At 29.1% G+C, this 22,656-nt stretch overlaps 1 protein-coding gene across 1 annotated transcript in view; it reads right to left on the reverse strand.

Moving 5' to 3' along the window:
- LOC130444614 (MOXD1 homolog 2) overlaps window positions 1-19,799 on the reverse strand; it is a 109,270-nt gene extending 89,471 nt beyond the window's left edge. The window contains exon 1 of the mRNA XM_056779848.1: window positions 19,595-19,799. The gene's annotated coding sequence lies outside the window, so the exon portion shown is untranslated. The remainder of the gene's footprint in view (window positions 1-19,594) is intronic.
- Window positions 19,800-22,656: the final 2,857 nt, after the last annotated feature.

A 22,656-nucleotide genomic window follows, 5' to 3' on the forward strand; every position in this document is an offset into this window, starting at 1 on the left:
ATCGGTACTGTACTGTTATAATGGAATTCTAAAATTTAGCGAAACTAATTTCCAAGAAAATCTTTTTATTTATCGATTTTGTTTGTTTATTTTCGAGTTTATTTAGCAGATATTTAATAACCGATTAATTTAAATGAATTATAAAACTAGTAAATAATTAATTATATATTACAATACGTATTTAAGATGTTGCCAAGACGTTTGCGATGTTTTTTTTTTGACATAAATTTAATTTACATTGTTGGAAATCGTATTTTTGCACACCGTGTAGACCAGTGATTGAGGGATCGACGGGAATTTCTACGACAGGATCGTACTTGAGTTTTTTGGACGAGCTGGATATTTATCGCGTCTGTTATTTTCTAGTATTTTACGAGGAATAAAAAAAGAAAGATCGATACATACATAAATCAGGCGGGTTGTTGATTAAATCAAATACACACAGCGAGCTGTCAAAGTCACGCTTTCACCCCCCGACTACTCGTAAATATATTATTAAAAACAATAATTTATTGTGGTTTTATTCAGATTTGGAGAACGCGGCTCTAGTTGCCATTCACCTTTTAAAGAAATATCTTTAAAATCGACATGCAATTAGAATGGAATAAGAAGAGTTGAATACACGACATAGGTGTAATTAAGTGTGGAATTGCGTGCACCTTCTAAAACTATGTTAATGGCATTTGCAACGAACACTCTATTTGCATTTCAAACTATATCTTCGCATTGTTCAAACTTGTATCTTCTTCTTGTTGAATACCGTCGAGTTTAGGTAATCTTAAAAATAACGATTTTATTTTTTTTTTTTAATTTTTTTTTAATACATAAAACGTTGTATTCGTTTAAAATGGTTTCGTATTTTCTAATGAGTAATTTTATGCCGGTCCTGTTTGAACAATTATGAACGCAGTGCCGGTTTCATTAACACAGAATATGGATGAAATAATTAACGACTGATGGATTTTTTTTAAGTCATTTGCTTTAATTGAATGTACAAATTAATTTTTTGGAATTTTAATTAGGAAAATCTCATTACTGCGCTTTTTGAAATACAAACCGACGTTATGGCCGAATTTAGTACCAAGTGATTTGGGTTGAATTGAAAATTTCACGTTAATACAAAATTAATAAACTATTTTTAGTAAAATGTATAAATATTTATGGTTGGTGTGTCTGAATGATGTTAATTTTTAATCACTTCAATTTTGATAAAGATTTGGATACAAATCGAAACGTCAATTTTTTATCAATCTGTCAAAAATTATCGAAAAACCTAATTTTGAAACAGAAAATACTTAAAATCAAAAAGATTTTGAAACATAAGCATATAAAAAGGTCTGAGAAATGAGGAAATTTTTTGATAAAGACTCAAAGAAAAGTCGAAAAGTCAATTTTTTGTCCATCTGTCAAAAATTATTAAGGAAAAATTAATTTTAAAACAGAAAATACTTAAAATCAAAAAGATTTAGAGACATAAACGTATCAAAAGGTCTAAGAAATGAGGAAATATTTTCATAAAGACTCAAAGAAAAGTCGAAACGTCAATTTTTTGTCAATCTGTCAAAAATTGTCAAAAAAAACTAATTTTAAAACAGAAAATAATTAAAATCAAGAAGATTTAGAGACATAAACGTATCAAAAGGTCTAAGAAATGAGGAAATATTTCGATAAAGACTTAAGGAAAAGTGGAAACGTCAATTTTTTGTCAATCTGTCAAAAATTGTCAAAAAAAACTAATTTTAAAACAGAAAATAATTAAAATCAAGAAGATTTAGAGACATAAACGTATCAAAAGGTCTAAGAAATGAGGAAATATTTTCATAAAGACTCAAAGAAAAGTCGAAACGTCAATTTTTTGTCAATCTGTCAAAAATTGTCAAAAAAAACTAATTTTAAAACAGAAAATAATTAAAATCAAGAAGATTTAGAGACATAAACGTATCAAAAGGTCTAAGAAATGAGGAAATATTTTCATAAAGACTCAAAGAAAAGTGGAAACGTCAATTTTTTGTCAATCTGTCAAAAATTGTCAAAAAAAACTAATTTTAAAACAGAAAATAATTAAAATCAAGAAGATTTAGAGACATAAACGTATCAAAAGGTCTAAGAAATGAGGAAATATTTTCATAAAGACTCAAAGAAAAGTCGAAACGTCAATTTTTTGTCAATCTGTCAAAAATTGTCAAAAAAAACTAATTTTAAAACAGAAAATAATTAAAATCAAGAAGATTTAGAGACATAAACGTATCAAAAGGTCTAAGAAATGAGGAAATATTTTGATAAAGACTCAAAGAAAAGTCGAAACGTCAATTTTTTGTCAATCTGTCTAAAATTATCAAAAACAACTGATTTTAAAACAGAAAATAATTAAAATCAAGAAGATTTAGAGACATAAACGTATCAAAAGGTCTAAGAAATGAGGAAATATTTCGATAAAGACTTAAGGAAAAGTGGAAACGTCAATTTTTTGTCAATCTGTCAAAAATTGTCAAAAAAAACTAATTTTAAAACAGAAAATAATTAAAATCAAGAAGATTTAGAGACATAAACGTATCAAAAGGTCTAAGAAATGAGGAAATATTTTCATAAAGACTCAAAGAAAAGTCGAAACGTCAATTTTTTGTCAATCTGTCAAAAATTGTCAAAAAAAACTAATTTTAAAACAGAAAATAATTAAAATCAAGAAGATTTAGAGACATAAACGTATCAAAAGGTCTAAGAAATGAGGAAATATTTTGATAAAGTCTCAAAGAAAAGTCGAAACGTCAATTTTTTATCAATCTGTCAAAAAGTATTTAAGAAAACATAACTAATTTTAAAACATAAAATACTTAAAATCAAGAAGATTTAGAAACATAAACAAATCAAAAAGTCTGAGAAATTAAAGAAATGTTTATTGTTAGTTTTAAATATGGATTTAATTAAAAGTTGTCAAATTATGAAAGTTTTGATATACTTTACCTGAGTTTTGCACACGTACGCACAAAATAGAGCTTAATGAAATCGTACCTATTCATCATACGGTTGATGAAATTTCCGTCATTCTCATAACTAATTCATTAGCAGTTTTAGTTAAATCTCTTTGTAAGCATCGCGAAAACGTTCTGTAGTTTGTTTCTGTTGAAAATTAATAAATATTAATTCCCTTTCCGATCTTCTACAGAAATACTAACAAATGTATATACCCGAAGAAACAAAGTTTGAAGTAAGTGAGGACGCGGCCATTGTTGTTTCCCTGCCAGTACAAATTCCAAAATTCCCTTAACGTGGCACGTTAAGCTACTCCATAATTCCTTATTAATTGCGAACAACAAAGTTAGATTTCGGTATATTTGGAAAGTTTCGGCAGCCCTACAGGATTATAGAGAAATAACGGCGCTTTACAACAACCTCTCAAAATTGATTCGACCACAACACATTCATTTATATATTCCAAACACATATAGATACATATTGACGGTCGTATAGTTAATAATTTTCACATATAATGTAATAAATATCAAAAAAACGAAAAAAAAAAGTTTTATTCACTTCAAAATAAAAAAAATATAAAATAAAACAAGCCAAAAACCATTGGAATTCAGTCTTGGAATGGGATACGTCGAAATTAAGAACCTTCCCAATTTGGATCATCTTCTACCTCTTTTAAGCATTTGGTTTTTGTTCTTTTATCTTTGATAATTGTCTCTACACTTGCCTCAATCACTAAACTCACTGATCTATAAGTTTTTTCACAACATTTTCGTCGTTTACTTAGTTAGAAATGAAGTTTTCTTACCTGGTGATACCCAGATTACATAATTAGTCCTAATCATCTTCTATTCCTTCATGTATTGTTTGTTTTTGTTCTTTTATCTTTGTTAATTGTCTCTACACTTGTCTCAATCACTAAACTCAATGATCTATAAGTTTTTTCACAACATTTTCGTCGTTTACTTAGTTAGAAATGAAGTTTTCTGACCTGGTGATACCCAGATTACATAATTAGTCCTAATCATCTTCTATTCCTTCATGTATTGTTTGTTTTTGTTCTTTATCTTTGTTAATTGTCTCTACACTTGTCTCAATCACTAAACTCACTGATCTATAAGTTTTTTCACAACATTTTCGTCGTTTACTTAGTTAGAAATGAAGTTTTCTGACCTGGTGATACCCAGATTACATAATTAGTCCTAATCATCTTCTATTCCTTCATGTATTGTTTGTTTTTGTTCTTTTATCTTTGTTAATTGTCTCTACACTTGTCTCAATCACTAAACTCACTGATCTATAAGTTTTTTCACAACATCTTCGTCGTTTACTTAGTTAGAAATGAAGTTTTCTGACCTGGTGATACCCAGATTACATAATTAGTCCTAATCATCTTCTATTCCTTCATGTATTGTTTGTTTTTGTTCTTTTATCTTTGTTAATTGTCTCTACACTTGTCTCAATCACTAAACTCACTGATCTATAAGTTTTTTCACAACATTTTCGTCGTTTACTTAGTTAGAAATGAAGTTTTCTGACCTGGTGATACCCAGATTACATAATTAGTCCTAATCATCTTCTATTCCTTCATGTATTGTTTGTTTTTGTTCTTTTATCTTTGTTAATTGTCTCTACACGTGCCTCAATCACTAAACTCACTGATCTATAAGTTTTTTCACAACATTTTCGTCGTTTACTTAGTTAGAAATGAAGTTTTCTTACCTGGTGATACCCAGATTACATAATTAGTCCTAATCATCTTCTATTCCTTCATGTATTGTTTGTTTTTGTTCTTTTATCTTTGTTAATTGTCTCTACACTTGTCTCAATCACTAAACTCACTGATCTATAAGTTTTTTCACAACATCTTCGTCGTTTACTTAGTTAGAAATGAAGTTTTCTGACCTGGTGATACCCAGATTACATAATTAGTCCTAATCATCTTCTATTCCTTCATGTATTGTTTGTTTTTGTTCTTTTATCTTTGTTAATTGTCTCTACACTTGTCTCAATCACTAAACTCACTGATCTATAAGTTTTTTCACAACATTTTCGTCGTTTACTTAGTTAGAAATGAAGTTTTCTGACCTGGTGATACCCAGATTACATAATTAGTCCTAATCATCTTCTATTCCTTCATGTATTGTTTGTTTTTGTTCTTTTATCTTTGTTAATTGTCTCTACACGTGCCTCAATCACTAAACTCACTGATCTATAAGTTTTTTCACAACATTTTCGTCGTTTACTTAGTTAGAAATGAAGTTTTCTGACCTGGTGATACCCAGATTACATAATTAGTCCTAATCATCTTCTATTCCTTCATGTATTGTTTGTTTTTGTTCTTTTATCTTTGTTAATTGTCTCTACACTTGTCTCAATCACTAAACTCACTGATCTATAAGTTTTTTCACAACATTTTCGTCGTTTACTTAGTTAGAAATGAAGTTTTCTGACCTGGTGATAACCAGATTACATAATTAGTCTTAATCATCTTCTATTCCTTCATGTATTGTTTGTTTTTGTTCTTTTATCTTTGTTAATTGTCTCTACACTTGTCTCAATCACTAAACTCACTGATCTATAAGTTTTTTCACAACATCTTCGTCGTTTACTTAGTTAGAAATGAAGTTTTCTGACCTGGTGATAACCAGATTACATAATTAGTCCTAATCATCTTCTATTCCTTCATGTATTGTTTGTTTTTGTTCTTTTATCTTTGTTAATTGTCTCTACACTTGTCTCAATCACTAAACTCAATGATCTATAAGTTTTTTCACAACATTTTCGTCGTTTACTTAGTTAGAAATGAAGTTTTCTGACCTGGTGATACCCAGATTACATAATTAGTCCTAATCATCTTCTATTCCTTCATGTATTGTTTGTTTTTGTTCTTTTATCTTTGTTAATTGTCTCTACACTTGTCTCAATCACTAAACTCACTGATCTATAAGTTTTTTCACAACATTTTCGTCGTTTACTTAGTTAGAAATGAAGTTTTCTGACCTGGTGATAACCAGATTACATAATTAGTCTTAATCATCTTCTATTCCTTCATGTATTGTTTGTTTTTGTTCTTTTATCTTTGTTAATTGTCTCTACACTTGTCTCAATCACTAAACTCACTGATCTATAAGTTTTTTCACAACATCTTCGTCGTTTACTTAGTTAGAAATGAAGTTTTCTGACCTGGTGATAACCAGATTACATAATTAGTCCTAATCATCTTCTATTCCTTCATGTATTGTTTGTTTTTGTTCTTTTATCTTTGTTAATTGTCTCTACACTTGTCTCAATCACTAAACTCAATGATCTATAAGTTTTTTCACAACATTTTCGTCGTTTACTTAGTTAGAAATGAAGTTTTCTGACCTGGTGATACCCAGATTACATAATTAGTCCTAATCATCTTCTATTCCTTCATGTATTGTTTGTTTTTGTTCTTTTATCTTTGTTAATTGTCTCTACACTTGTCTCAATCACTAAACTCACTGATCTATAAGTTTTTTCACAACATTTTCGTCGTTTACTTAGTTAGAAATGAAGTTTTCTGACCTGGTGATAACCAGATTACATAATTAGTCTTAATCATCTTCTATTCCTTCATGTATTGTTTGTTTTTGTTCTTTTATCTTTGTTAATTGTCTCTACACTTGTCTCAATCACTAAACTCACTGATCTATAAGTTTTTTCACAACATCTTCGTCGTTTACTTAGTTAGAAATGAAGTTTTCTGACCTGGTGATAACCAGATTACATAATTAGTCCTAATCATCTTCTATTCCTTCATGTATTGTTTGTTTTTGTTCTTTTATCTTTGTTAATTGTCTCTACACTTGTCTCAATCACTAAACTCACTGATCTATAAGTTTTTTCACAACATCTTCGTCGTTTACTTAGTTAGAAATGAAGTTTTCTTACCTGGTGATACCCAGATTACATAATTAGTCTTAATCATCTTCTATTCCTTCATGTATTGTTTGTTTTTGTTCTTTTATCTTTGTTAATTGTTTCTACACTTGTCTCAATCACTAAACTCACTGATCTATAAGTTTTTTCACAACATCTTCGTCGTTTACTTAGTTAGAAATGAAGTTTTCTTACCTGGTGATACCCAGATTACATAATTAGTCTTAATCATCTTCTATTCCTTCATGTATTGTTTGTTTTTGTTCTTTTATCTTTGTTAATTGTTTCTACACTTGTCTCAATCACTAAACTCACTGATCTATAAGTTTTTTCACAACATCTTCGTCGTTTACTTCGTTAGAAATGAAGTTTTTTCACCTGGTGCTACCCAAATATTGTTTCTTTTCCTGCTGTTTGATTCAGATAGTCTTCCTCATCTATTTGAACATCGAAATCTTCCAAAATATCTCATAAATCTTGTCTTTATCTCTTCACAAGCTAGAGACCATTGGAATTGAGTCTTGGAGCAAAATACATTGAAATTTAGAGCCCCATAACATCAATAACCATAAGGAATAATCTTGATCTTTTTTTTCTATAATTAGATAAACAATTTAATACGTTTTATTGTCGTTAATTAAAATTACTATTTTTTTGTATTCTCTAAACGACAATTTAATCAACATATCGAAAACTATGATAATTAACAAACCGTTCTTTTGATAAACAACTTCCTGAAACCGGCGGCGCGTTCGCGTCGTTTTTGTCTAGAAACGGACTTCCAAGGAGAATTGTTTACAAAGAGGTTGCGAAGCACCCAATTTAACATAATAGAAGATGATCTTATAACGAACAAGAAATCAATTTGTGTCATTGAAGTAATAACCAATTAATATTCCATTCAGTCCGTTATGTAAAACAATTTATCAAAGCGTGACGTTCATTATAACCCCCAATGAAGGGCACGAAATATTCATTACAACCGAGGGTTTATATTTAATACTAAAATATATTTAAAACGAGTTTTCTTTTTTTATAATTTGATGTTGCAATCAAAAAACTCTATTGGACTTTCTCGCTTTTAAATCCGGTATAAATTTATAGGAAAAAACTGATTAATCAACTAGAATGCTTCCCTTAGTTATTCTATTGGATTAATTATATTTTTTTTTCAATTTCTCTAACTATTATTTGCATTCAACAAAGTTTGGGATACGGTAGATTTATAAATAAAGCGAATTCGGTCAGGATATGTATCATTAAATGAAATAAGAGGTTAGGAACTCATTTTTACACGTTTCTTACACGTTAGTTTACAACTGTCTTCTCTAGATTTACCTTGATGTGTTTTTGTGTTATTTTTTAGTTAAAATTATAGTTTTCACCTGCTCTAACACGTGTGATCTCGTCCCTATACCAAAGAAGTTATAACCGCAGGTAATAGATTTAGAAATTAAGACTTTTCAGTATATTACTAACGGTTTTTGTTCGTAATAAATATTTATATACATTATAAGGTTTTAATAGAAAAAAATGCTACAAAGAATCAGTTTAGAACCCTGTAAATTTAATCATGTAAATTTTGGTAATTCTTCGAATCAAAATTATATAAAGAGACCCAAGGTCAAGCTTAGAAGTTTAAAAAAGGTACTCAAACTGTCTATAGCTCAACCACAAGCAGATAATTCTGAAAAAAACACTTGTAGATTGGTTAATAGGGGGAAAATTCAAAGTCTAATTAGACAAATATGATTCACGTGGACCTGGTTGACAAATAGATCTGATATGAGGTTTAAGAAGTTGCATCACTGAGTGCAAACCCCACCAAGAACGTGAAAACTATTCTAATTGTTAATAACAATTTGTTGTAACGGAAAATAAAGTTTTTGGTTCGATTGAGTACAAATTAGATATTGAAATATTTGTCATTGGAGAAAGTATAATTTAAAATAAATTATATAAAGAATTGGCAGTAGATTTTTCGATTTTATTCATCCGTTGTTCATAATCGTATTTTGATTTCTTATAATCTGTTAAAATCAAATATTAAGTGAAGCGTGAAACGTATCATCGACTTTTCTCACGATGGATTCTCCGTTGGATTCTTGAATTGGTGGCGAACCAAATTTTTTACGGTAGCCAGTCAATGGCTACTTCAATTGTCATACCGTTTTCAAGTTACGGATGATCGACTTTCACGTAAATTGAAATTGATAAATAAATTATTTCGATAATTTAACATTTTGAATTTAATTGTTTCGGTTCGTTTCGAAGGTCCCTCGTAGATATAATGCACGGTCTAATAAACATTTAAACAAATACGAAAGGATTGGTAAGTTAAGTGACAACACAAGGTGTGACGTTTGGCATTCTTTCACACCTTTGAGAAATAAAAAATATCGAATTTCTATATTGGAAATAAAAGTGTCAAATGTCACTAAACAAACTCGATTTTTTGTTTTTAAACTTGTGTATATGTTCGAAATATTACGTAAACATTCGAGGCCAGTCGTTGATTGATATAATAATAAACAAAAACAGAAATTACTCAGACGTATCAAATTTCGAAAAAATTAGAATCTAGATACCAAATAAATGATTGGGAAAAAGGGAAAATCAACAAAATTAAGTGAAAATCTTTTACAAATATAAAGAAAAAACTTAATTTAAACGATTATTGAAGTGATTTTACTCGCATCTCGATTTTATATCATAAAAATTGAGGTTAGGTTGAGATAGGTCTTAAGCGCGTTTCGATAACTAAATAATCACCTCAGAGTCCGTAACCTCACTTCAAATTAGCTCGAATTTTTGTTTTAAAGTTGTAAATCATCGAAATATTTCGTAAACATTCGAGGGCCAGTCGTTGATTGATATAATAATAAACAAAATCAGGAGTTAGTCAGACGTATCAAATTTCGAAAAAATTAGAATCTAGTTACCAAATAAATGATTGGGAAAAAGGAAAAATCAACAAAATTAGGTGAAAATCTCTTGCAGATATTGAGAAAAAACTCAATTTAAACGATTATTGAAGTGATTTTACTCGAATCTCGATTTTATATCACAAAAATTGAGGTTAGGTTGAGATAGGTCTTAAGCGCGTTTCGATAACTAAATAATCACCTTCAGAGTCCGTAACCTCACTTCAAATTAGCTCGAATTTTTGTTTTAAAGTTGTAAATCATCGAAAATATTTCGTAAACATTCGAGGCCAGTCGTTGATTGATATAATAATAAACAAAAACAGAAATTAGTCAGACGTATCAAATTTCGAAAAAATTAGAATCTAGTTACAAATAAATGATTGGGAAAAAGGAAAATCAACAAAATTAAGTGAAAATCTTTTACAAATATAAAGAAAAAACTTAATTTAAACGATTATTGAAGTGATTTTTACTCGAATCTCGATTTTATATCACAAAAATTGAGGTTAGGTTGAGATAGGTCTTAAGCGCGTTTCGATAACTAAATAATCACCTTCAGAGTCGTAACCTCCCTTCAAATTAGCTCGAATTTTTCTTTTAAAGTTGTAAATCTTCAAAATATTACGTAAACATTCGAGGCCAGTCGTTGATTGATATAATAATAAACAAAAACAGAAATTAGTCAGACGTATCAAATTTCGAAGAAATTAGAACCTAATTAGCAAATAAATGATTGGGAAAAAGGGAAAATCAACAAAATTAGGTGAAAATCTCTTGCAGATATTGAGAAAAAACTCAATTTAAACGATTATTGAAGTGATTTTACTCGAATCTCGATTTTATATCATAAAAATTGAGGTTAGGTTAAGATATAACTTAAGCGCGTTTCGATAACTAAATAATCACCTTCAGAGTCGTAACCTCCCTTCAAATTAGCTCGAATTTTTCTTTTAAAGTTGTAAATCTTCAAAATATTACGTAAACATTCGAGGCCAGTCGTTGATTGATATAATAATAAACAAAAACAGGAGTTAGTCAGACGTATCAAATTTCGAAAAAATTAGAATCTAGTTACCAAATAAATGATTGGGAAAAAGGGAAAATCAACAAAATTAAGTGAAAATCTCTTGCAGATATTGAGAAAAAACTCAATTTAAACGATTATTGAAGTGATTTTACTCGAATCTCGATTTTATATCACAAAAATTGAGGTTAGGTTGAGAGACGTCTTAAGCGCGTTTCGATAACTAAATAATCACCTTCAGAGTCGTAACCTCCCTTCAAATTAGCTCGAATTTTTGTTTTAAACTTGTGTATATGTTCGAAATATTACGTAAACATTCGAGGCCAGTCGTTGATTGATATAATAATAAACAAAAACAGAAATTAGTCAGACGTATCAAATTTCGAAAAAATTAGAATCTAGTTACCAAATAAATGATTGGGAAAAAGGGAAAATCAACAAAATTAAGTGAAAATCTCTTGCAGATATTGAGAAAAAACTCAATTTAAACGATTATTGAAGTGATTTTACTCGAATCTCGATTTTATATCACAAAAATTGAGGTTAGGTTGAGAGACGTCTTAAGCGCGTTTCGATAACTAAATAATCACCTTCAGAGTCGTAACCTCCCTTCAAATTAGCTCGAATTTTTCTTTTAAACTTGTGTATATGTTCGAAATATTACGTAAACATTCGAGGCCAGTCGTTGATTGATATAATAATAAACAAAAACAGAAATTAGTCAGACGTATCAAATTTCGAAAAAATTAGAATCTAGTTACCAAATAAATGATTGGGAAAAAGGAAAAATCAACAAAATTAGGTGAAAATCTCTTGCAGATATTGAGAAAAAACTCAATTTAAACGATTATTGAAGTAATTTTGCTCGAATCTCGATTTTATATCACAAAAATTGAGGTTAGGTTGAGATAGGTCTTAAGCGCGTTTCGATAACTAAATAATCACCTTCAGAGTCGTAACCTCCCTTCAAATTAGCTCGAATTTTTCTTTTAAACTTGTGTATATGTTCGAAATATTACGTAAACATTCGAGGCCAGTCGTTGATTGATATAATAATAAACAAAAACAGAAATTAGTCAGACGTATCAAATTTCGAAAAAATTAGAATCTAGTTACCAAATAAATGATTGGGAAAAAGGGAAAATCAACAAAATTAAGTGAAAATCTCTTGCAGATATTGAGAAAAAACTCAATTTAAACGATTATTGAAGTGATTTTACTCGAATCTCGATTTTATATCATAAAAATTGAGGTTAGGTTGAGATAGGTCTTAAGCGCGTTTCGATAACTAAATAATCACCTTCAGAGTCGTAACCTCCCTTCAAATTAGCTCGAATTTTTCTTTTAAACTTGTGTATATGTTCGAAATATTACGTAAACATTCGAGGCCAGTCGTTGATTGATATAATAATAAACAAAAACAGAAATTAGTCAGACGTATTAAATTTCGAAAAAATTAGAATCTAGTTACCAAATAAATGATTGGGAAAAAGGGAAAATCAACAAAATTAGGTGAAAATCTCTTGCAGATATTGAGAAAAAACTCAATTTAAACGATTATTGAAGTGATTTTACTCGAATCTCGATTTCATATCACATTAATTGAGGTTAGGTTGAGATACGTCTTAAGCGCGTTTCGATAACTAAATAATCACCTTCAGAGTCGTAACCTCCCTTCAAATTAGCTCGAATTTTTCTTTTAAAGTTGTAAATCATCGAAATATTTCGTAAACATTCGAAGCCAGTCGTTGATTGATATAATAATAAACAAAAACAGAAATTAGTCAGACGTATTAAATTTCGAAAAAATTAGAATCTAGTTACCAAATAAATGATTGGGAAAAAGGGAAAATCAACAAAATTAGGTGAAAATCTCTTGCAGATATTGAGAAAAAACTCAATTTAAACGATTATTGAAGTGATTTTACTCGAATCTCGATTTTATATCACAAAAATTGAGGTTAGGTTGAGATAGGTCTTAAGCGCGTTTCGATAACTAAATAATCACCTTCAGAGTCCGTAACCTCCCTTCAAATTAGCTCGAATTTTTCTTTTAAAGTTGTAAATCATCGAAATATTTCGTAAACATTCGAGGCCAGTCGTTGATTGATATAATAATAAACAAAAACAGGAGTTAGTCAGACGTATCAAATTTCGAAAAAATTAGAATCTAGTTACCAAATAAATGATTGGGAAAAAGGGAAAATCAACAAAATTAAGTGAAAATCTCTTGCAGATATTGAGAAAAAACTCAATTTAAACGATTATTGAAGTGATTTTACTCGAATCTCGATTTTATATCACAAAAATTGAGGTTAGGTTGAGATAGGTCTTAAGCGCGTTTCGATAACTAAATAATCACCTTCAGAGTCGTAACCTCCCTTCAAATTAGCTCGAATTTTTCTTTTAAAGTTGTAAATCATCGAAATATTTCGTAAACATTCGAAGCCAGTCGTTGATTGATATAATAATAAACAAAAACAGAAGTTAGTCAGACGTATCAAATTTCGAAAAAATTAGAATCTAGTTACCAAATAAATGATTGGGAAAAAGGGAAAATCAACAAAATTAAGTGAAAATCTTTTACAAATATAAAGAAAAAACTTAATTTAAACGATTATTGAAGTGATTTTACTCGAATCTCGATTTTATATCATAAAAATTGAGGTTAGGTTGAGATAGGTCTTAAGCGCGTTTCGATAACTAAATAATCACCTTCAGAGTCGTAACCTCCCTTCAAATTAGCTCGAATTTTTGTTTTAAACTTGTGTATATGTTCGAAATATTACGTAAACATTCGAGGCCAGTCGTTGATTGATATAATAATAAACACAAACAGAAATTAGTCAGACGTATCAAATTTCGAAAAAATTAGAATCTAGTTACCAAATAAATGATTGGGAAAAAGGAAAAATCAACAAAATTAGGTGAAAATCTCTTGCAGATATTGAGAAAAAACTCAATTTAAACGATTATTGAAGTAATTTTGCTCGAATCTCGATTTTATATCACAAAAATTGAGGTTAGGTTGAGATAGGTCTTAAGCGCGTTTCGATAACTAAATAATCACCTTCAGAGTCGTAACCTCCCTTCAAATTAGCTCGAATTTTTCTTTTAAACTTGTGTATATGTTCGAAATATTACGTAAACATTCGAGGCCAGTCGTTGATTGATATAATAATAAACACAAACAGAAATTAGTCAGACGTATCAAATTTCGAAAAAATTAGAATCTAGTTACCAAATAAATGATTGGGAAAAAGGAAAAATCAACAAAATTAGGTGAAAATCTCTTGCAGATATTGAGAAAAAACTCAATTTAAACGATTATTGAAGTAATTTTGCTCGAATCTCGATTTTATATCACAAAAATTGAGGTTAGGTTGAGATAGGTCTTAAGCGCGTTTCGATAACTAAATAATCACCTTCAGAGTCGTAACCTCCCTTCAAATTAGCTCGAATTTTTCTTTTAAACTTGTGTATATGTTCGAAATATTACGTAAACATTCGAGGCCAGTCGTTGATTGATATAATAATAAACAAAAACAGAAATTAGTCAGACGTATCAAATTTCGAAAAAATTAGAATCTAGTTACCAAATAAATGATTGGGAAAAAGGAAAAATCAACAAAATTAGGTGAAAATCTCTTGCAGATATTGAGAAAAAACTCAATTTAAACGATTATTGAAGTAATTTTGCTCGAATCTCGATTTTATATCATAAAAATTGAGGTTAGGTTAAGATATAACTTAAGCGCGTTTCGATAACTAAATAATCACCTTCAGAGTCGTAACCTCCCTTCAAATTAGCTCGAATTTTTCTTTTAAAGTTGTAAATCATCGAAATATTTCGTAAACATTCGAAGCCAGTCGTTGATTGATATAATAATAAACAAAAACAGAAGTTAGTCAGACGTATTAAATTTCGAAAAAATTAGAATCTAGTTACCAAATAAATGATTGGGAAAAAGGGAAAATCAACAAAATTAGGTGAAAATCTCTTGCAGATATTGAGAAAAAACTCAATTTAAACGATTATTGAAGTAATTTTGCTCGAATCTCGATTTCATATCACATTAATTGAGGTTAGGTTAAGATACGTCTTAAGCGCGTTTCGATAACTAAATAATCACCTTCAGAGTCCGTAACCTCACTTCAAATTAGCTCGAATTTTTGTTTTAAAGTTGTAAATCATCGAAATATTTCGTAAACATTCGAGGCCAGTCGTTGATTGATATAATAATAAACAAAAACAGAAGTTAGTCAGACGTATCAAATTTCGAAAAAATTAGAATCTAGTTACCAAATAAATGATTGGGAAAAAGGGAAAATCAACAAAATTAAGTGAAAATCTCTTGCAGATATTGAGAAAAAACTCAATTTAAACGATTATTGAAGTGATTTTACTCGAATCTCGATTTTATATCACAAAAATTGAGGTTAGGTTGAGATATAACTTAAGCGCGTTTCGATAACTAAATAATCACCTTCAGAGTCTTAACCTCCTTCAAACAATCTACGCAGTAAATAGCAAAATATCAAAATAAATTTACAGTTATTGTAACTAACTAAACTAAAAAATTAACTGGTCTATTTTCGTGTCCGATTCGAGATTATGGAGATAATTCTACATCTAGTTATTGCTGACGAAAACGATTGTGGAGGCGATAATATCAAGTTTTAGTTACGTGCCTTTTGTAGGCTATAAAATGTCGGAAAAACCGGACATTATGTGAGTCAGATCGACGTGGGAGATGGTTAAGTATTTAAAAAAAATTTTGATGCATTTCGCGATATCCCCTCGTACGTTACAAAATGGAGGTAAACAAATTTATACTTCACACCTGTATATTGTATTATACTTGTTTAAACAGAACTCGAAACAGTATTTGATTCTAGTATTTACTCAACGTTTTTTTTTTAACTACCATGAGCTTTGAAATTAAACCCATTGTAGTAATACACGCGTTCATATAATGGTTTGTAAACATACATTTTAATGGGTAAATTTTAAACAATATCTTTCTAAATGTTTAATTTTATCTCATTAAACGAGGACGACGTGTCATCGGTTTAAACGGCCTTTGACCTCGTGAGATATTACAGACATTACATACAAACAGCTGCAACAAAAGATATGAGTAATAAATATTATTCAGTATTCTCATATTTCAACGATATATATTCGATTAAAATTTATCAAATTATTCCATTATTGTTTTTACTACGAACGATTTTTATTTTCGTACCACCCTCGTAGGTTAACACACCGCAGTTTCGTGTAAATGACTTTGTTAGATTAATAATTAAAATTTGTCGACTCCAAACAAAGAAAACGTTCCTACAATCTTTTCGTTTCTATTTCTAATAAAAAACAATACAAATCTTGTTGGTTTTTACTTAAAAATCCCCGGTATTCATTTAAACATACGACAGATAAAAAATTCATTACATGAACATGGTTTTAGGTATAAAACAAATGTCCAATATATTTAAAACAAACCCGCAGCATATGCCGGCATCGTCAGACAAGATTCCAAACAACGTTCGGGTTTGTATTAAAAATCTGAGTATATTAGAGGTACTACTGGTATATGTAGATACGTAACGATTGAATAATTTCAAAACTATATATCATAACCTCAACAATATTTTTGAGTACTTTAATAATAAGTTTGTCTCAAAAATTCCACACACTTAAATTTAACATTTTAATCTCAATATTTTAATATTTAATTTTAGTTATTTTGTAACGTATTTATGCCCATCTTTTTCTCGGTATTGTTTAAGACAGATGACGCCATCTGTAGATACACAACGGCATTCATTCCGGGAAATATTATTCATTTTAGTTGCTCGTGTATGTGAGATTTGACCGATAACGAGAGTTGACTTAGCAAACACAGATAGTATACAAATAAACGATAAACGTATGTGTCATTTCGAAAATTGATACGTCCCCGTGATTACACATACATGGGTAAATCGATGAGATCGTTAATTATTTATATAATGTCATCAGTGACATTAATGACAAGTATAACTAACGAAAAACGTTACACATGTCAAATGTCACTGATAAAAAAAGAAGAGTTTGTTTCAGTTCTGTGGTCGAAGCAAACAAAGAAATTGATGATTCTGAGTGTTATTTTCATAATTCAAAACCGAACTGCTTTGTTAGTAAAGTTATAGCCTAAGTTATATCAAAATAATGAACAAATCACATAGAAACAAACGTATACTGAATAATTTTTTCCAGTGTATAGTCATTTCCTAGTTAACCCACTTCGGTTTTTGTCATTTTTGATTCTCATGGAAGGAAAGTAACTAATTTAACCAATACGGAACCTACTTTACATGATTAAAGTTCACGATTATCGCTTGTTTCTCTCACGGAATTTATTATAAAAATTGAAACAATAAAGCCTCTATGTAACCTAAAGGTAAATTCATTTTATAATCGACAACGTCGTAGCTATTTTACTATAAGTGAATGTATTTTTTCATACAAGAGATATTAATTAAATATAATTACGTGTAATAAAACGTGTGACTGACACGCAGATGGCGCTGCCATTGTTTGTTTCATATGACGTTTAGGAAGTACCAACTTTCGAAAAACTATGTGGGAAATTTAGTGACATTTCGATTATTCAGAGAAAAGTGACAGCAATTTAAGTGTAGTTATTTTCAAAACAATTTCGCGCGTTAATTTGTGATAAAAAAATACTCATTAATGATTTCAAAACTGTTATCCACATCTGCTCCATTGAAAATAATGTACAGAAAGTACAGAAATTAGTTATATCTAATCGTAAATTGAAATAACGTCAGAAAGCTCAATCTTTGACCACGAGAAAGCTTTTTTCAAAGTTTTTTCACAGTCGATCAAAAACGACGACTTTTTAATGATTCAGAGCAATATTTGGCCATGTAATAAATCAGATTGTTTGCTTGGATATGCGACAATGGATTAAACAACTAAATAAAAACGTTGGACATGTCAAATGTCACTGATAAAAAAGAAGAGTTTGTTACAGTTCTGTGGTCGATTAAAATTATAGTTCTATGATTTGCGTTGATGAAAAAATACAAAAATAAAGTTGATTAGTGACATTTTTCGCTTGGATATGTGATAATGGATGAAATAACTAACGAAAAACGTTAGACATGTCAAAAAAAACGTTAGATATGTCAAAAAAAACGTTAGACATGTCAAAAACAACGTTAGACAAGTCAAAAAAAACGTTAGACATGTCAAATGTCACTGCTAAAAAAATAAGAGTTTGTTACAGTTCTGTGGTCGATTAAAATTATAGTTCTATGATTTGCGTTGATGAAAAAATACAAAAATAAAGTTGATTAGTGACATTTTTCGCTTGGATATGTGATAATGGATGAAATAACTAACGAAAAACGTTAGACATGTCAAAAAAAACGTTAGATATGTCAAAAAAAACGTTAGACATGTCAAAAACAACGTTAGACAAGTCAAAAAAAACGTTAGACATGTCAAATGTCACTGCTAAAAAAATAAGAGTTTGTTACAGTTCTGTGGTCGATTAAATTTATAGTTCTATGATTTGCGTTGATGAAAAAATACAAAAATAAAGTTGATTAATGAGATTTTTCGCTTGGATATGTGATAATGGATGAAACAACTAACGAAAAACGTTAGACGTGTCAAAAAAAACGTTAGACATGTCAAAAAAAACGTTAGACATGTCAAAAACAACGTTAGACATGTCAAAAAAAAACGTTAGACATGTCAAATGTCATTGATAAAAAAATAGGAGTTTGTTACAGTCCTGTGGTCGATTAAAATTATAGTTCTATGATTTGCGTTGATGAAAAAATACAAAAAGAAAGTTGATTAGTGACATTTTTCGCTTGGATATGTGATAATGGATGAAACAACATGCGATTAATGCTGGAAATATGGAAATATTCATTTTTTTACTTGATATATTCCCAAATAAACTTCCAAACACTCGTATAATAAAAAAAAACACAATTACAATCAACCAAACTTGAAGTTAAATACTATTTAATACCAAAAAAAAAAAAAAATAAGTATTCTGATTTTTGTACCCATTTTGTTTGCGAGGACTAAAATAAAATTCCAAATCCATCGCCGAAATGCAGTCACTGTAAATATAATAACTGTCAACTAAAATAAGTGATACGTCCATGGATTACGAATGATTCGTTATTTTAATACTCTCCCAAACATAAAAAGCAATAGAGAAAATAATTTTTTCTTTTATAGTTACGATTATCACGGAAACGGTCGGTATTACAACGGTATTTACATTGTTGTCATATCTAGTTTTATTTCGGAAAACTAATGATGTTTGTTATATTAAATGAATCACCCTATATATTTTTCGTTTTTTGGAAAAACTGATTATAAATTCGGAGTTATAGTTACGATTGAATAAACTCGTTTAATGATATAATAGAAATAACGAAATTGAGGCGTTCCATACGCAAAAAACACCCTGTATAATTAATCGTACTTGTGATATTCAGTTATTTTATGAAGGTATATACGTAATAGTTTAATATTTGTAAGAAAAATGATGATTTGAAAGTAGATAGAAGTCAATTTGACCGAGTACTAGACTTGTTGACTCTTCTTCTTTGTCGCCGTTGCAAAAGAATGATTTGATATGTTTGAAAACATCGTTTTACAAAAAAGTTCGCAGAGATGATAAAACGGAATTTATCTCTTTTATAATCCGCGATATTATTATCTCTGGCTTACCTATTAGATCTCACACATAAAATAAAATCCTTATTTATAAGACACAAAACATATCGAATTCCACTCGTATTCACAAAATCGGTTAAATTAAGATGGAGTCGCAATATCAAACTGAGTGTATGAGGAGAAGTTCCAGCGTCGCGACGGAACTAACAATGACGTACGGAGGCCACGTCCGCGCACTTCTTGAGACTGACTCTAAACTAAACTCAACTGTTCACAGCCTGCCAGGATGCGTTGCAATCCCCACCACTTCAGTCGGAGCTTGAATAATGTCCTTTTACCTGTGTTCTACGGGTATTCCGGAATAGTTCGAGCAACGCTAACCGATTCTTATTGGTATGGGCATCGGGAGGCCGAGCGATACAACAGGAACTTAAATAAAACCTTCGTGGATTTTTTAGTTGAGTGTTTTTGATATTTATATAAATAATTTTAACGAAAAAATATCATTAATATATAAATTTGTAAGGTACTGATTGATTTCGTGTTCGGATGTTTTAATGTTGTATGTAATGAATGGGAAACATATCGGGTATCAAATTTTGATCTTAATCGTTGTCGATTTGTATACGGGGATGAAATACGATATATTTTAGTAATGTGACTCTAGTCGGATGAAAAATCGATTTCTTACGGGTTTTTTACAAGGAATTGAAGGTTTAGGTGTATTGGTCAATTTTTATTTAAAGTTTATTTAGATTTAAATATTGTTTTGAAACTGAAAATTCGCATTTATTCTTGCGGGGGGTTGATTCCGTTCGAATAATCTAAAACATCTTGTCTAGGGGATGAATGTCATTTATAATTTGTTCTTGGGTACAAAATAGTTACGTGACTGAATATTTTTCTATTCGATTTTGGATTTCTTGAAATTATAGTTGAAAATACAACTTTTAAGCAAAAATATTTGGAAAATATGAATTTTTTTTTCAAAAAACGTGAAATGTCATGTTGACTTCCAAATTAAATGTCGACTTTCTCGGAGAATACAAAATTAATGAATTTTCCAGTTATAATAATGTTTTTTTCGAACCCCTCGTATAAAACCCCTTTCTTTAGTGCTGTTTAATTTTTTTATGATAGTACCAACGTTCTTTTTTCGATTTTTTTGTATTACAACGTTGCCATTTCACTATTAGAGAAACTACAAATTTTTATAGGGTTATTTTTCAAAAAAAAAAATTAATCTAATTTTGACCCTGTATATTTTTCACAAATATAGGAACAGAAATATTTAATTCACATAGTCACTTAGATACACGTTTTCTGAATTGATTAATGTCAAAAATAAATCAATATGTCGAATGGCTTCAAAAATATAAATTTTTTTATACAAGCATGTCAAATTTTTTTTCTAAATAATCAAATTTTGTTCTTAAAAACTCTCGACGACTAAACATCTTATTCAGAAACAAAAATTTTGGAAAAATATGTGAAAAAAATGAAATTTTTTTCTCAAAAAACTTCTCATGTTAACTTCCGGATGAAATTCCTACTTTCCGGGAAAATACAAAGTTAATGAATTTTCCAGTTATAATAATGTTTTTTTCGAACCCCTCGTATAAAACCCCTTTCTTTAGTGCTGTTTAATTTTTTTATGATAGTATCAACGTTCTTTTTAAGATTTTTTTGTATTACAACGTTGCCATTTCACTATTAGAGAAACTACAAATTTTTATAGGGTTATTTTTCAAAAAAAAAATTAATCTAATTTTGACCCTGTATATTTTTCACAAATGTAAAAATAAAGAAATTTAATCTACACAGTCACTTAGATACATAATTTCGGAATTGATTCACGTCAAAAATAAATCTCTATCTCGAATGGCTTCGAAAATATAATTTTTTTTATACAAGCATGTCAAATTTTTTTTCTAAATAATCAAATTTTTTTCTTAAAAACTCTCGACGACTAAACATCTTATTCAGAAACAAAAATTTTGGAAAAATATGTGAAAAAAATGAAATTTTTTTCTCAAAAAACGTCTCATGTTAACTTCCGGATTAAATGTCGACTTTCCCGGAGAATACAAAGTTAATGAATTTTCCAGTTATAACAATGTTTTTTTCGAGAAACTGATATTTTTTTCGATCCCTCGTATACAAAAAACCCTTTTTACAGAAATTTATCAAAATTTTAAAGTGATTTTTCATCTATTTTCGTATCAAAATAGTCCCCTTTGAAATCTAAAATTTAATTTCATAACTTCAAACTTTATATTTTATAATTCACTTTGTATAATAAACAAAGGGCTGTTTTATTTTTTTTATGATAGTATCAACGTTCTTTTTTCGATTTTTTTGTATTACAACGTTGCCATTTCACTATTAGAGAAACTACAAATTTTTATAGGATTATTTTTGAAAAAAAGAAAAAAAAATTAATCTAATTTTGACCCTGTATATTTTTCACAAATATAGGAATAGAAATATTTAATTCACATAGTCACTTAGATACACGTTTTCTGAATTGATTAATGTCAAAAATAAATCAATATGTCGAATGGCTTCGAAAATATAATTTTTTTTATACAAGCATGTCAAATTTTTTTTCTAAATAATCAAATTTTTTTCTTAAAAACTCTCGACGACTAAATATCTTATTCAGAAATAAAAATTTTGCGAAAATATGTGAAAAACATGAAATTTTTTTCTCAAAAAACGTCTCATGTTAACTTACGGATTAAATGTCGACTTTCCGGAGAATACAAAGTTAATGAATTTTCCAGTTATAACAATATTTTTTTCGAGAAACTGATATTCTTTTGGAGTCCCTCGTATACAAAAAACCCTTTTTACAGAAATTTATCAAAATTTTAAAGTGATTTTTCATCTATTTTCGTATCAAAATAGTCCCCTTTGAAATCTAAAATTTAATTTCATAACTTCAAACTTTATATTTTATAATTCACTTTGTATAATAAACAAAGGGCTGTTTTATTTTTTTTATGATAGTATCAACGTTCTTTTTTCGATTTTTTTGTATTACAACGTTGCCATTTCACTATTAGAGAAACTACAAATTTTTATAGGATTATTTTTGAAAAAAAGAAAAAAAA

This window comes from Diorhabda sublineata, chromosome 5, assembly GCF_026230105.1.
Source record: "Diorhabda sublineata isolate icDioSubl1.1 chromosome 5, icDioSubl1.1, whole genome shotgun sequence".
NCBI lineage: Eukaryota > Metazoa > Arthropoda > Insecta > Coleoptera > Chrysomelidae > Diorhabda > Diorhabda sublineata.